The sequence below is a fragment of the Ailuropoda melanoleuca genome, chromosome 15 (genome assembly GCF_002007445.2).
Source record: "Ailuropoda melanoleuca isolate Jingjing chromosome 15, ASM200744v2, whole genome shotgun sequence".
NCBI lineage: Eukaryota > Metazoa > Chordata > Mammalia > Carnivora > Ursidae > Ailuropoda > Ailuropoda melanoleuca.
In genome coordinates this window covers 90,328,515-90,341,113 of record NC_048232.1, presented here as the reverse complement: position 1 = coordinate 90,341,113, position 12,599 = coordinate 90,328,515, and positions in this window count along the sequence as shown.

Here is a 12,599-nt window from a genome sequence, read left to right as displayed (position 1 = left end):
TTGGAAATACACATTGACCGGGACAAGAGCATGCTCGCTCAGCCACGCGTGGTCTGCAGCTGCTCCCGTGTTCTGTGTCCAGCCCCCTGGGCCCCACCCCTGGGTGCCTGTGGCCTTGGACGGTCTTCTGCCCCTGAGTGTCAGGGGGCATGAGCCGTGCTTCTCACAGATGGAGTGTGGAAGGGGGTCACTCCCCTGACGATGTCATGCCATCCACGGTGTCATCGTGCTCCCTTTCCCCCTGGCTGGCCGGAAGAACCAGTCTCGTGGGGGAGGGCCCGTGGACAGGGCTGGACTTGTGGATGGTCCGTGGAACTGCAGCCATGCCTGGACTCCACCAGTGCGTGTTGTATTGAGCCACTGACTTTGTGCAGCGATGGGAGGTGACCCGCTGTCCAGCCGCGGAGCTCAGTCTGCAGTGGACACAGCATCACACGGTACCTGTTCTCTGCACCTCAACTTTGCAAGAGGACTAGACGCAGGCGTGTTAAGACCTGCTTCCTTAGCGCCCAGGCTGGGAACGGGAGGCCCTGACATGGGCCGTGGGTCAGTTCTGGGGAGGGCTGGGGCTCCCCCGGCAGCATTCTGAGCTCAGTGGTCTGAACGTCCTGCCTGGCAGCGACCACCACATTGCGTTCGGGGCGTGTCTGCAGGAAGTCCGTGCGCTCGTGCTTGTTTCAGCAGCCACCCTTCCTTGGGGCTAATTGGCCCGCGGATCAGACGGGTGTTTCAGTATATTACCAGCCGCGTCCGCAGGCTCCCCAAGTGATAGCTGCGCCCCCCCGCCCCGCTGCATGTCACTGCCTGTTTATACTGCAAGCTGGGTGGAGGAGTTAGGGCCGGGGCCGGTGGAGGCCCGAGTCTGGTGGCTGTTAGGTGACCAGTGACGTGTGAAGGGCAACTCCAGAGTTGGCAACTCTGATCAGAACTGGTAACTTTCGTTCCCGCCATGCGGGGAAATAGCTTTGTTTTATGTCCCTGGCTGCCTGGCGGTGGCTGTGCTCCTTGGGAAGCATATTTCATTCCGTGGAACTGCCCAAGTGTGACCCTGCAAGATTCCGCGTCTGCCAGGCCTAGCTGAACCCGTGGCCCCTCGGGGCCACCGGCCCCGTGGCGCCTGCGTGCGCAGCTCTCCGGGGGCACCTCCGGACACACGGACTTTATAAATGAGGCACTTACAGCCTAACTCTCTTTTTTCTGATGCGTCTTATTTTCTCCCCAAATGTTCTGTCTCAGTGTAAGACAAGAATGTGAATGTGCAGGGGTCCAGGCCGGGCGGGGCTGCTCTTCCCTGTGCTACTCCCCCCAGAAACTCTCCCGATGCGGGACAGCCCCCCCCCCCACACCAGCTGGCGGCCCTGGCCTGGGTCTTGCAGCAGCGTCGCTGCTGTCTCTGTCTTGGCCCGACCCGACGTCAGCCACCTTCCCCCCACCCCCGACCCAGGTTGGGCTTGTTCAGCCCCTGGGGTCTGAGCAGGACTGGAATGCAGAGCCCTCGTGACCATGCCAAGGTGGGCAGCGTGCTAACCCCTCCCCACCAGGCTCACAAGTTGCTTTCCCATGAACGTTTCTGCGTGCCCCTCCCCACAGCAGAAAGCCCATTTCTGTTTGGTCCTGAGATGCTTGCAGGTTCTGGGTGGAGTGTCCCCCCTACGGCCACGGCATCTTCGCACCAAGTCTCTCCTCATCTACCCAGTCTGGCGGGAGCAGGCGGGGAGGGGATGCTGGGGTTTGGGTCAGGTGTGAGTGGTTCAGGGTGGTCCCAGAGACAGGTGGGGGTGGCTAGCTGGCCCCGGGCCCTGCGGGGCCTCACATGCACCCCAAGGAGCCGGCCTTCACCCCAGGCATGCCCCAGGCTCTAGCAGCAGGCGCGTGTGTTCGAGAGCCCCCCCCCCGTCCCCCCGCAGCAAGGATCCTATCCGGTGAAGCCAGCGAGCACGTGGCCATCGACGGGGACTCGGCCGTTTGTTGTCCTGACCCCCTGCCCAACCCACGGGGGTTGGAGTGGAAATGAGCGAGTCCGATGGGCCCGTTTGGGAAGAACCACATCCCAGTGACCGTGACCGACAGCAGCGAACTCTGCCCCTTACTCACTCATGGATTCCTGTTTCCAGTCGATTGAAGAATTATGTGCGTGCGGCTGGTAAAATACATTTTGGGAAAGGGTCATAACAAAAGAACAGTTTGGAGCTCTGGGCTGCTCTCAAGAGGCAACAGCAGGGACACCAAACACTCGGCCACGCCCGCACCCGGGGTGGGAGCCTGACGTGCTAACGCCCACCCCTGCTGGGTCCTGTGACCCTGGAAATGCTGGAGTTCTGCTTTTCTTTTCCTGGAGACAATTCAGGGGACAGAGCCTTCCCCTCGGCATAGTCCTTTGTCTGCCAGTGTTCCTCGCTGTCAGATGACCGTTGAGAAGGTGCCCACTGGCCGCAGGAACGGTGCTCCCGCTGGTCACCAGCCTGCCCTCTGTGGTCCCAGGAGAGACAACAAAGCCCAGAAGGGCCAGGATGCCACACACTGACCAGGTGGCCTCTGCGCACAGTGAAGAGACTGCTGGGCTCCTGGCCACTCCCTGGTGACCACTGGGTAGGCTGCTGGGACCCGCTGCCCACCATCCCCTCCCCTGAGCCCACCTCAGTCCCGGGGTGCCTGGGATCTGGGACACGCCTCGGCCAGGTGGTGAAGGTTGGCACCTGCCCTGAGTCACTTTGGCAGTGCCTGCCCTTCCCGGGCCGTGTGGGCGGGAACTGACCTGCGTGGTCTGACTGCCCAGAGCCAGTAACCTCGTCTAATCATGGGGAAAACACTGGCCACGTCCCAGCAGAGGCCCCCTCCCTGCAAAATTCCTCGGCAGCCGGCAAAGTTGTCCAGTCATCGAACCCGAGGAAAACCTGAGAAACACAGGCAAGAGGAGCCTGAGAGGACGTGGCAGCCTATGCCACGTGTCCTGGAGGGGGTGCTGGGCAGCGGGGGGGCATTAGGCAGAAGCCGGGGGGGCCAGGCAGAGCAGACCTTGAGACAGTTCCCGAGGAAGGCACGTGTGAGGGTGCGGGCTAGGCGGAGGGCTTGCGCGCTGTCTTGCACCGTCTCGCAAACCTAGAACTGTCCTAAAAGTTTTTAAAATGTTACTAAAAATAAAATAAATAAATGACAAAAAGATGCCACCTCGGGGGAGAGCAGTTAGCAGGTCCCAGCACACGCACCGAGCTGCGGATGGGCCACATGCACCGAGCCACAGATGGGCCACGCTCCCTCTGGGGCTCCAGCGGACGGTCCTTCCTGTCCTTTCCGGCTCTGGTGGCCCCGCAGCCCTTGGTGCTCCTGGGCTTGTGGCCGCGTCCTCCAGTCTCTGTTCCATCCTCACGTGGCTCCTCCCTGGTGTCTGTCTACACCACCTCTTCTTTCAAGGTCACCACTATTCACCCTCTTCCTAACACGACTACATCTGCATAGGCCCAGATGAGGTCACACGGGTGTGGGGGGGCATGGGTCATGGTCAACCCACAGCACCTTTCACGTGCCAGGTGCTGGGAGACCTGGGCCCCAGGCCCCACGGCCAGGATGGCCAGGAGGGAATGGACTTCTGGAAGCTCCCACGGGTCATGGGTTTCTATGAATCACGTACATGAGATGGGATCTAAAACACTGTCCAGTGAGAAGAGAATGACTTCTGACTGAACGCACCTGTTGCTCCATTCCCATCCCTGCTGCAGTCCGCCAACTCCCCTGGACGGTATGCGCTGGGACAGGGCAGGGCTGCGTGGAGCGTCCCCACGGCCTCAGCCTGGTGCCTGCGGGAGAGTGGGTGACACGGTGTAGGAGGGGTGCTGAGAGGGCCCACGGCTGCTGATTCCCACACGGGCACCCCTGTGGCCAAATGCCAGAGGCGGCGTGAGTGCAGGGAGACAGCAAGGCCCCTACCCCACCAGCGGGAGCCGTGCACGCACTGGGGTCCTCATGTCCCTTGGAGTCTCAAGAACACAGTGACCCTCCCCCAGGTCTGTGTGAGTCCCAGAGGAGAAGGCCCCTCGGGGGGAGGACCCCAGGCCTGCCCCTCCTTGTGTCAGCGTGGCCGTGCATGCCTGTCCGAAGCCTCTGGGGCTGGGCTTTGACCTGGTCTGTCTCTGGGCAGCCTTTCTCCACACTCCAGGGATGCTCCATGCGTTCTCCTAAACTGCCACGGGCACGATGGATCTCAGGACATTTGGCCAGGACGTGAATTTTCAAGTTAAAAATGAAATGAAATTTCAACTCATTCCCACTGCTGTTGTATTGCTGTGCGTGTCCCCGAGATCAGAGGAGACGGAGTGGCCCCTTGCAGGCTACTCTCCACCTTTATTTCCCTGCTGGGACACGTCGTCTGTCTCCCGTGGAGCACGGGGAGCACCTGAGGGCCTGTTGTTGCTGCTTGCGAGCTTCCCACAAGGACAGAGCTCCGGTGTCTCCTCTCATTGTAGGGACCCCAGTCCTGCAGGACGAGGGCCCCACTCTGTGACCCCATTGCACCTGACCCTCTCCCTCAAGGCCCCATCTCCAAACGCAGTCGTACTGGGGGACAGGGCTCTGACATAGGCTTTTCTGGGGGACACATTCGGTCCATAAAGACCATCTTTGCTGTGCCGTCTTCGAGTCTGTCCACACCGCACCCTCACTTCCCCGGCCTCTTCCAAGGAAAGCCACGTGATTACAACCTAAGAACGTTGTCTCTCCAGGGGGAGGTCTGAACGCCGGGCTCTAGGACCGTGCTACAAGGCCATCTTGCTTAGGGATACGTGCTATTAATTCAGCAATTAATTTTCTCTTTGCACTAAATTCTTGTCCCTATAGCCTTAATAGGACTGATTATTCATCAATATTAAAGTGGCAAATTCATTATATTCTAATGATCTGACATCAAATATTAAATCTCATTATACAATTGGCTGGGGATTTATGGCCACTATTAGCTGGCTCAGGTGAGCCGCTCATCTCCCGCAGTGGCCGCTGGAAGGCCCACGGTTTGCGTTCCTGCCTCCCGCGGACGCTGGCTGTGGTGGAGGGAAGGAGGCTGGGGAGAAATGCTCTTCTTTGTGGCTTTCCCAGGCACAGGGGCCATCCTGCTCTCTTAGTGGGTGACTGTGCATAATGCCAGGAGGTACACCGTCTCTGACACAGAAAGGCTTCTGGAAGTTTCCAGAGCTCATTATTTTCTCCGAGTCGTGTGCCTTTCTGCCTGGGAGGACCTCCCACCTCCCACCTTCCACCTGTCTTCAAGCTTGTGCCTCCCCAGCCCCTGTGGTGGCAGGGCCATGGGGTGATGTCCGTGTCTCCCATGGCTTGGGGGGGTGTCCCTGGAGCTCAAGGATGGCCCCCACTGCATCCTGACCCCCTGGGCTGGCACCTTGGCAGGAAGTGCGTGGCCCATCAGTCTTCCTGTGGCCTCTCCTGTATCTGCGGCCAAGCAGCAGTGTCCGGGAGCCTCGGCCTCTGTGCAGCGGCAGGTCCCCCGAGTGGCCGTGCAGAGCCATCCCACCGGGCACATCACCACAACGGCAGGTGAGAATCCATGGAAACCTGGAAAACGTTCTCCAAACGTGCACCCTGTGGTCCTGCGGGAAGATGACCGGCCCTCGGGCCGCCCCAGCAGGCCACGGCAGAAGGGCAGGCACAGTGTGGGCGAGCTCAAGGCTCTGGGTCCCCTGTGAAAGCCAGTGGCACGTGTCCCCCCTCTAAAAGCACCGCCCGAGTGAGGGAGGTGATGGCTGGTCAACGTGAGTTGCGTGCGGGGGTGAGGGGAAAAGTGCCAGCCGAGGTGGCATTCTCCTTACCCTCCTCCTGTCGGGGCACCCAGCAGGGTCATCTGCTCGGGGCCACGGAGCCTTGGGGGACCCCACACAGCAGCAAGGCGGGGGGAGGTAGGGCTCCTGAAACAGGGGTCTTGCAGCGGAGGGGCAGGGGTGGAGGGCTGCACACGCCTGTGCTGGGCTGCCCACTGCAGCTCAGGGACAGTCCTTGCACCTGCCCCGGCCTGCTCCATGCTGCACATCCTCACCCGCCCCCCCCGTGGGTGTCATCACCCCTCACCAGAGCCCCCCCACCCAGATTGTGTCCTCACCTGGTGTTTGGGGACCATCCGCTGCCTGGGGCGTCCCCTCAGCTTCACGTCCCATGCTGCAGCTCTGCCTGTTCTCTAAGCACACCGGGGATCCCGAGTTCTCTCCCGAGAATCCTGCTGTGGTCCTACAGGACCCCCCACCCCGTTCTCTGCCTGGAAGTCCCCTCCTCTCTCTCTCACCGCCCCCCCCCAGAGCTGCTGTCAAAGCAGACAGCCAGGGCGGGGAGGATCTTCCCCGTCCCTCCACAGTCTGTGGGAGGGAAGAAGCCCAGCCGGCAGGTGCTATGGGGGATGGTAGGGTTGGGCGGAGGGTGGGCAATAGGGACGATCTTAAAGCTGGAAGGACGGACAGGACTGCTTGGGGCGGAGAGAAGGGCTCCAATGTGAGCACGGAGGGGGTGGGTTGGTGACCACGATGACCCTGCTGGAGCTGGTTCATGGGGGGACAGACCACCTCGGGGGGAGCATGGGTTCCAATCTCACCTCCAAACAGCCCCCCATGACAGCCACCCGCTGGGTCATGGAGGAGAGGGGCGCCATCGCCCAAGCTCCCAGGGCTTCTCAGTGACCCCAAGGGCAGCACAAGCCTGGCCAGCCCCATACCAGCCCAGTTCCCTGTCTGCTCAGCCCTGGGGGGGGGGATCCCCTGATCCTGACGCCATGTCTGGGTTTTCCCGATGGCCTCAGCTGGAGGCGCCGGTCCCTCCCCGCGGCTCTTCCGCCACCAGTGCTCTTGGTGGGTGCAAACTCGCGGTGCAGTCGTTCGCGGAGAGGAGGACCCCAAGTGCCCTACGATGCGCCAACCGCCGTGCGGAGCTCAGCGTCATCACGGTGGACACGCCCCGGGCCCTGCTCCTCATTGTGGGGTGCCCGTGTCACCCGGCAGGTTGGTGGACGCCACGGTGTCACAGAAATGCAGAGTTTCCGTCATCGCTGTTACGGGTTTCTGGGAACACGATCACTAAAACGAAGCTGTGTCTCCTGTATGCAAATGAGGAGGCCCAGCGCTCTCCAATCCACGTGGCATATTTCTCGTTTTCAAGTAGGACCTGAGAACAGCTGCTTTGGATGAGAGCTACCTCTGAGCAGCGCACGCGGGCCGCTCTCACCGTGAATTAGCGGGACGCACACCCGCACAGAGGCCCGGATTCTTCCGGCTCCTGAAGACCGTCCGTCATCTCCGTGCATCTCCGTGAGGAGCCCCGGCTAGAAACGCACGGGCCAAATGGCCACCTCTGACAAACACACGCCAGAGCTCGGGAGCCGGGAAAACCCGCGTCCGAGGCGACGGGCTCCTGTTTCAGACGAGCTGCAGACGCCCTGCGTGGAGACCCGCGGTTTCCCGGAGCAGATGGAGAGCTGCTCGTAACCCAGGCTGTGCCACGGGGAGCGCGCCAGCCCAGGCTCCCCAGCAGCCACCCCGGGAGCGTGCGGGTCTGGCTTGTCGTGGAATTACCCGCGTGGAGCCGCGCGAAGGCTGTATGCTGTCTGCTACTGGGAGCCGCTTGGGGTACGGCTGTCAGGCGGCTGGGGAACAGGGGCAGAGGTGTGGGGGCAACCGTGGGGCTGGGGGCGGGCTGGCAAGCAGCCGCGAATGCACCCCTGTGATCAGCCCCGCCTGCAGTCCACTTCGGATGATGAGTTTTGAGAAGCAGCATTCAATTATCATGAAAAGACGAACGTCCGGGGGAACGCACGGAAGAGACGACGTCCTCTGCGGAAAGTGAGCCGCCCCCGGGCCTTAACGGGAACTGGAAGCAGCGGTTTTATTCCCACAGGGGCCTGGGTGTGGGGCTGATGGGGTCCTGGTGGGTGAGGGGCACCGTGGCTGAGCCCACCTGGCCCCCACCTTAGGGAAGAAGCGGCTTGAACAAAGGGGGGTGCACGCCTGCCCCGCCCCCACAGCGGCAGCCCACTATCTCTCGTGGCTCCGAAGAGTGAGTGGTGGGGAATGTCCAGGAAAAGCGCCATCTCATCGGGCACCTCGGGCCCTGGGACTGGGGTCGGCGTAGTAGGAAAAGGACATCACGGAGACAGTGTTCGCGGACTCTCGGTGAGACGTGAAGCAAATGCTTCCCCTGCACACGGGGCCTGCGTGTCCCTCCACCCGTCACCCTCTCCATGCAGGGCGGCTGGCCCATCCCAAACTGAGGAGGAAGCACTCTGGGCTTGCAGCAGCTCTCCGGGCCCCACAGTCGCCAGCCCAGGGGACCATCACAGCCTGGAAATCTGAGCCCCCCCAGGCTCTCCCTGGGACTGACCCTCCACTGTCAGATGACGCTCTGGAATGTCACCTACCCTGGGATCCCTAGTCCTCCTCCTGGCTTCACAGTCTGACCCGGGGCCTGGGCTCCGCAGGAAGGCGGAGACGGTTCTTGCAGCCAGTCTGCACGGTGATGGTGGGTCACAGCTGGGATCTCACGCAGCGTGTCCAGCTACAGCGCCCAGTCTGGTGCGGGAGACGGCGGGTCCCTCCTCCCCAGAGCAGGAGTGACCCAACGTCCCTGACCCCGGAGCACACCTGTGAGTTTGCTGAGTGGCCAATCACCACCGCCCGCTGGCCCCTCTCCCCCTGCGTGAAGGCCCTCAGTAGCCACAACAAAATGCCGCCTCCCTCCGGGGTCTCCCCCTCCTCTGCGCAGCTCTGAGGCTCCACGTTCTTGAGGGGGGTGGGCTCCACCTGTGGGTTAGGCTCCCTGAGGAAGCCGCAGGTACCGGGAGAGAAGCTGGCATGCGGACCATCCCCGGGAAGGAGTGTTTTCCCAGCACCGTATAAAAGAAATGGATCCGTCTTCTCCAGGAAAGCCTGAATGTTGCCTACCGGACACCGAAAAGGTCACTGGGCTCTCAGAAGCAGAGGAAAGTCCCTTGGATGTTTGCAGCAAAACTGGCTCATTGAGCAAGGAATGAGCAGAATGCATTCCACCCTGGGGTACGTGTGTGTATGTGCGTGTGTGTGCGTGTGCACGTGTGTGTGTGTGAAGTGTTTCTGGCTGGGTTAGCGTGTTACCCACAGAAGCTAGCAGTTTCAGCAATGGTTACGAACGTGGGTGTTTGAAACAGCAGACAACAGACCATGTTAAGCATCGTATGCTATCAAAATATGACTTTCAAAAATCTGAGTTTTTACAATTTTTGACAATCGTTTTCTACTTTTTAATCTCCTAAGACCATGAAGTATTAAGTAGAAAATTTTAGCCTCGTAATTAAGGGTTGTTCCTATACCCCTGGGGTACAATCAGCCACCAGAGCAGACATACTCCTCAGGGAATTACTGAATCGCGTATCGTGACGTGTATCTTATATTCAGAAGATGTAATTTTTGTAGTTCAGTTATTACATTTCAACTTGAGAATTTCTATTTGATTCTTTTCATTAGTTTCTCTCTCGTTATTGATATTCTCTATTTGATGGGATATAATTCTCACGCTTTTATTCAATTTTCTTAGACGAGTTTTCCATTAGTGCTCTGAACACATTTATAATAACTGATTTAAAATCTTCCACTGGTAGGGGCGCCTGGGTGGCACAGCGGTTAAGCGTCTGCCTTCCGCTCAGGGCGTGATCCCAGCGTTATGGGATCAAGCCCCACATCAGGCTCCTCCGCTATGAGCCTGCTTCTTCCTCTCCCACTCCCCCTGCTTGTGTTCCCTCTCTCGCTGGCTGTCTCTATCTCTGTCGAATAAATAAATAAAATCTTTAAAAAAAAAATAAAATCTTCCACTGGTAAACCCATGTCTGGGGCTCCCCAGGGCCGTTTCTAGTCACTGTTTTTCCCCCTCTGCACATGGGCCATGATTTCCTATTTCTTGGTGTGTTTCATAGTTTTTTGTTGAAGACTGGATATCTTAAATAATAGAATGTAGCAGGTCTGGCCGTCAGGTGCTTGCCCCTCCCTCCCCCCAGCCCGGACTTTGTTCAGTGACTTCTCTGGGTTAATTCTGCAGGTTTTGTTCTCTTCATTGCGTGTGGCCCCTGATGTCTTTGCTTGGCTAACTCAGAGGTCAACTTATGATTCCACAGAGATTTCCTAATGCTCTGGAACCAGTGTCTCCCAGCCTTTGCTGAGGGTCCTGCGTGTGGGCAGGGGCACACCCTCAATGCTTAGGCAAACCATCTATAACTCCGCTCACTGTCCTCTTCCTGCTGAGCAGGGCCTCAAGGTCAGCCCAAGGTGAGTGTTTAGGGCCTTCTCAAGTCTTTCTGGACATGAGCGCAGCCCCACACGTGCATGTGGTCTTCTAGATTTCCAGGAGTATGTGGACAGTTTTAAACTCCCTACAGACCTGTCATCCTCCAGGTTTCTCCTGCCCTTCCTGGCCCCCCTGGTCTCCCCACCTCAGGCAGCCGCAATATTAAAGACTCACTACTGGTTGTTTTCAGCAAATGCACTAGACAGGGGATTGTTGGCGTGTCCTCATCTCTGAGTCAGGCCAGACACAGAGAGGGCTTCAGAGCACCGCTTTGCAGGGAATTGGCAGACCCATCAAATAGTGACAATTCTCTGTTGAGGACTTTCTGGAGCTTTAAGCCCATTTTGCCCCTAGTGGCTGCGGTTGCTGGTTTCCACAGCTACCATCATTGTGAGGCCGCTGGTTTTCTCTTTTCTTTTCTTTTTTTTTAAAGATTTATTTATTTATTTGGGGTGGGGCAGGGGCAGAAGGAGAGGGAGAGACGTCTTCAGCAGACTCTGTGCTGAGTGTGGAACCTGACTTGGGGCTGGATCTCACGACCCTGAGATGACGGACGACCTGAGCCAAACTAAGAGCCGAAACTTAACCGACTGAACCACCCTCACGCCCCAGGCTGCTGGTTTTAAATACTGCCAAGAAGTCGGTTAGAGGGGGATAGGAATAAATGACAGCGTTACAAAGCTCGTTGTTCGCTCCAGAGTCAAGCACTTTTCCCGGGTAATTACTCCCCGTAGTAATGCAGGAGTTACTCCCGATGTCAGCAGCAGAGCCAGACAGTCAGGGCCTTGCTGGAATCACTAACCGATAGTGGTCTTCCTAGGAGCGAGAGATAGACTGTCCCCTTGCGTGTTGCTCAATTTAATAGCAAATGAAAATTGAAGTCTCACAGGCAGAAGGAGAACGTTGGCCCCTTCAGTGGAAAATCAGAATTCTCCACCAGAGTGTGAATCTGAATCAGCTCTGAGGTCTGGAGCCCGCTGATGGACCACAGACTTGCCCTTTGAGGAAGGGGTCAGGATGCCCGTTGCAAGAACGCCATTGCAATGCACAATACATGGGGAACTCTTTCTAAGGCTTCTCCAAAAGCTCCTGTGGACGCTTGCCAGGGTTCTTCTGCCACAGGGAGAAAATACCCATTGTCTCCCGGTGTCACGGCTGGGGACGGAGTCTGAGTTCATACAAATATGAGTGGACTTAAAATGCCAGTGTGTTCTTCCAGCTGCAGTGGGGGCCACGAAAGTCACACGTGGGTGGAATGTGGTGCAACTCCAGCTTTGTGCGGCCCCGTGGATCCACGGCTACGTTTCCTGGTTCGTCCCAAGTGAACAGCTGGGAAATAGTTTTGGCTTCATGACGTGCAGAGCAGAGGCTGGTATGATCGGAGGGATGGAGCAGAAGGCGTGTCACTGCTCCGTCTTCTGACCAGGACACCACATCGCAATCCTAGTACTACCACCAACAGCAGCACGCCTGGCCTGGGAGGACCGAAGAGCTGACATTTCCCTGCTCGGTCACTCTGCCCTTCGCGAACGCCTGGGGATCGTGGCTGGGTCATAAACTGAACTGAACGACGGTCCTCACTGCGGAGCTTTCCCACCAGCTGTATTAACCAAAGCAGACCAACGCCTTCTCTGGCACCCGGCACGTACGGTCCCAACAGCTCGCGGCGGCTTTTCCAGAGACCTCCCTGCTTGCCTGTGTGTGCCGTGCACTCGGTATATGGCCTACACTTGCCAAACGCTTTTTCCCCCGGTCTTCATCAGGAGGGAGGAGCCGAACACTTGGTCTGTATGAGACAAGCATTTATCTTATATTGTTCGGGGTTGTGCTAACTCTGCGGCTTTCTGGAAAAATAGATTCTGAAGGTACATTGATCATCTGGGTTTCCTGCAGGACAGACCCGCGGTCCACTCTGTTGGTTGTATGGCGCTAGGCGGACCTGAGAGTGGGAGTGCCAAGTTCCCTTGGACCCTACTGGTCATAATGCATTATTATTATTATTATTATTGATACATTGATTGACACGACTTTTAGATAGAAGTTTGCATTGATATTCCTAAATAATATGGAGAGTTTTGGTAATTTTGCTATGTCTTTATTCAATTTTGTTTTTCGCGTTATACTAATTACAAAAAAATTCAAAGGAGAGTTATTCTTACAAAATACTTTCCATGTTCTGGAATATTTTAAATAACATGGGTTAATCTGTTTTTACTTTAGTAGATTAGATGAAAATCAGTTTGAATTTCAGTTTAAATGCATCTAATCCTTGTGATTTTCTTCCACGGTAGATCTTTAATGAGTTTGCT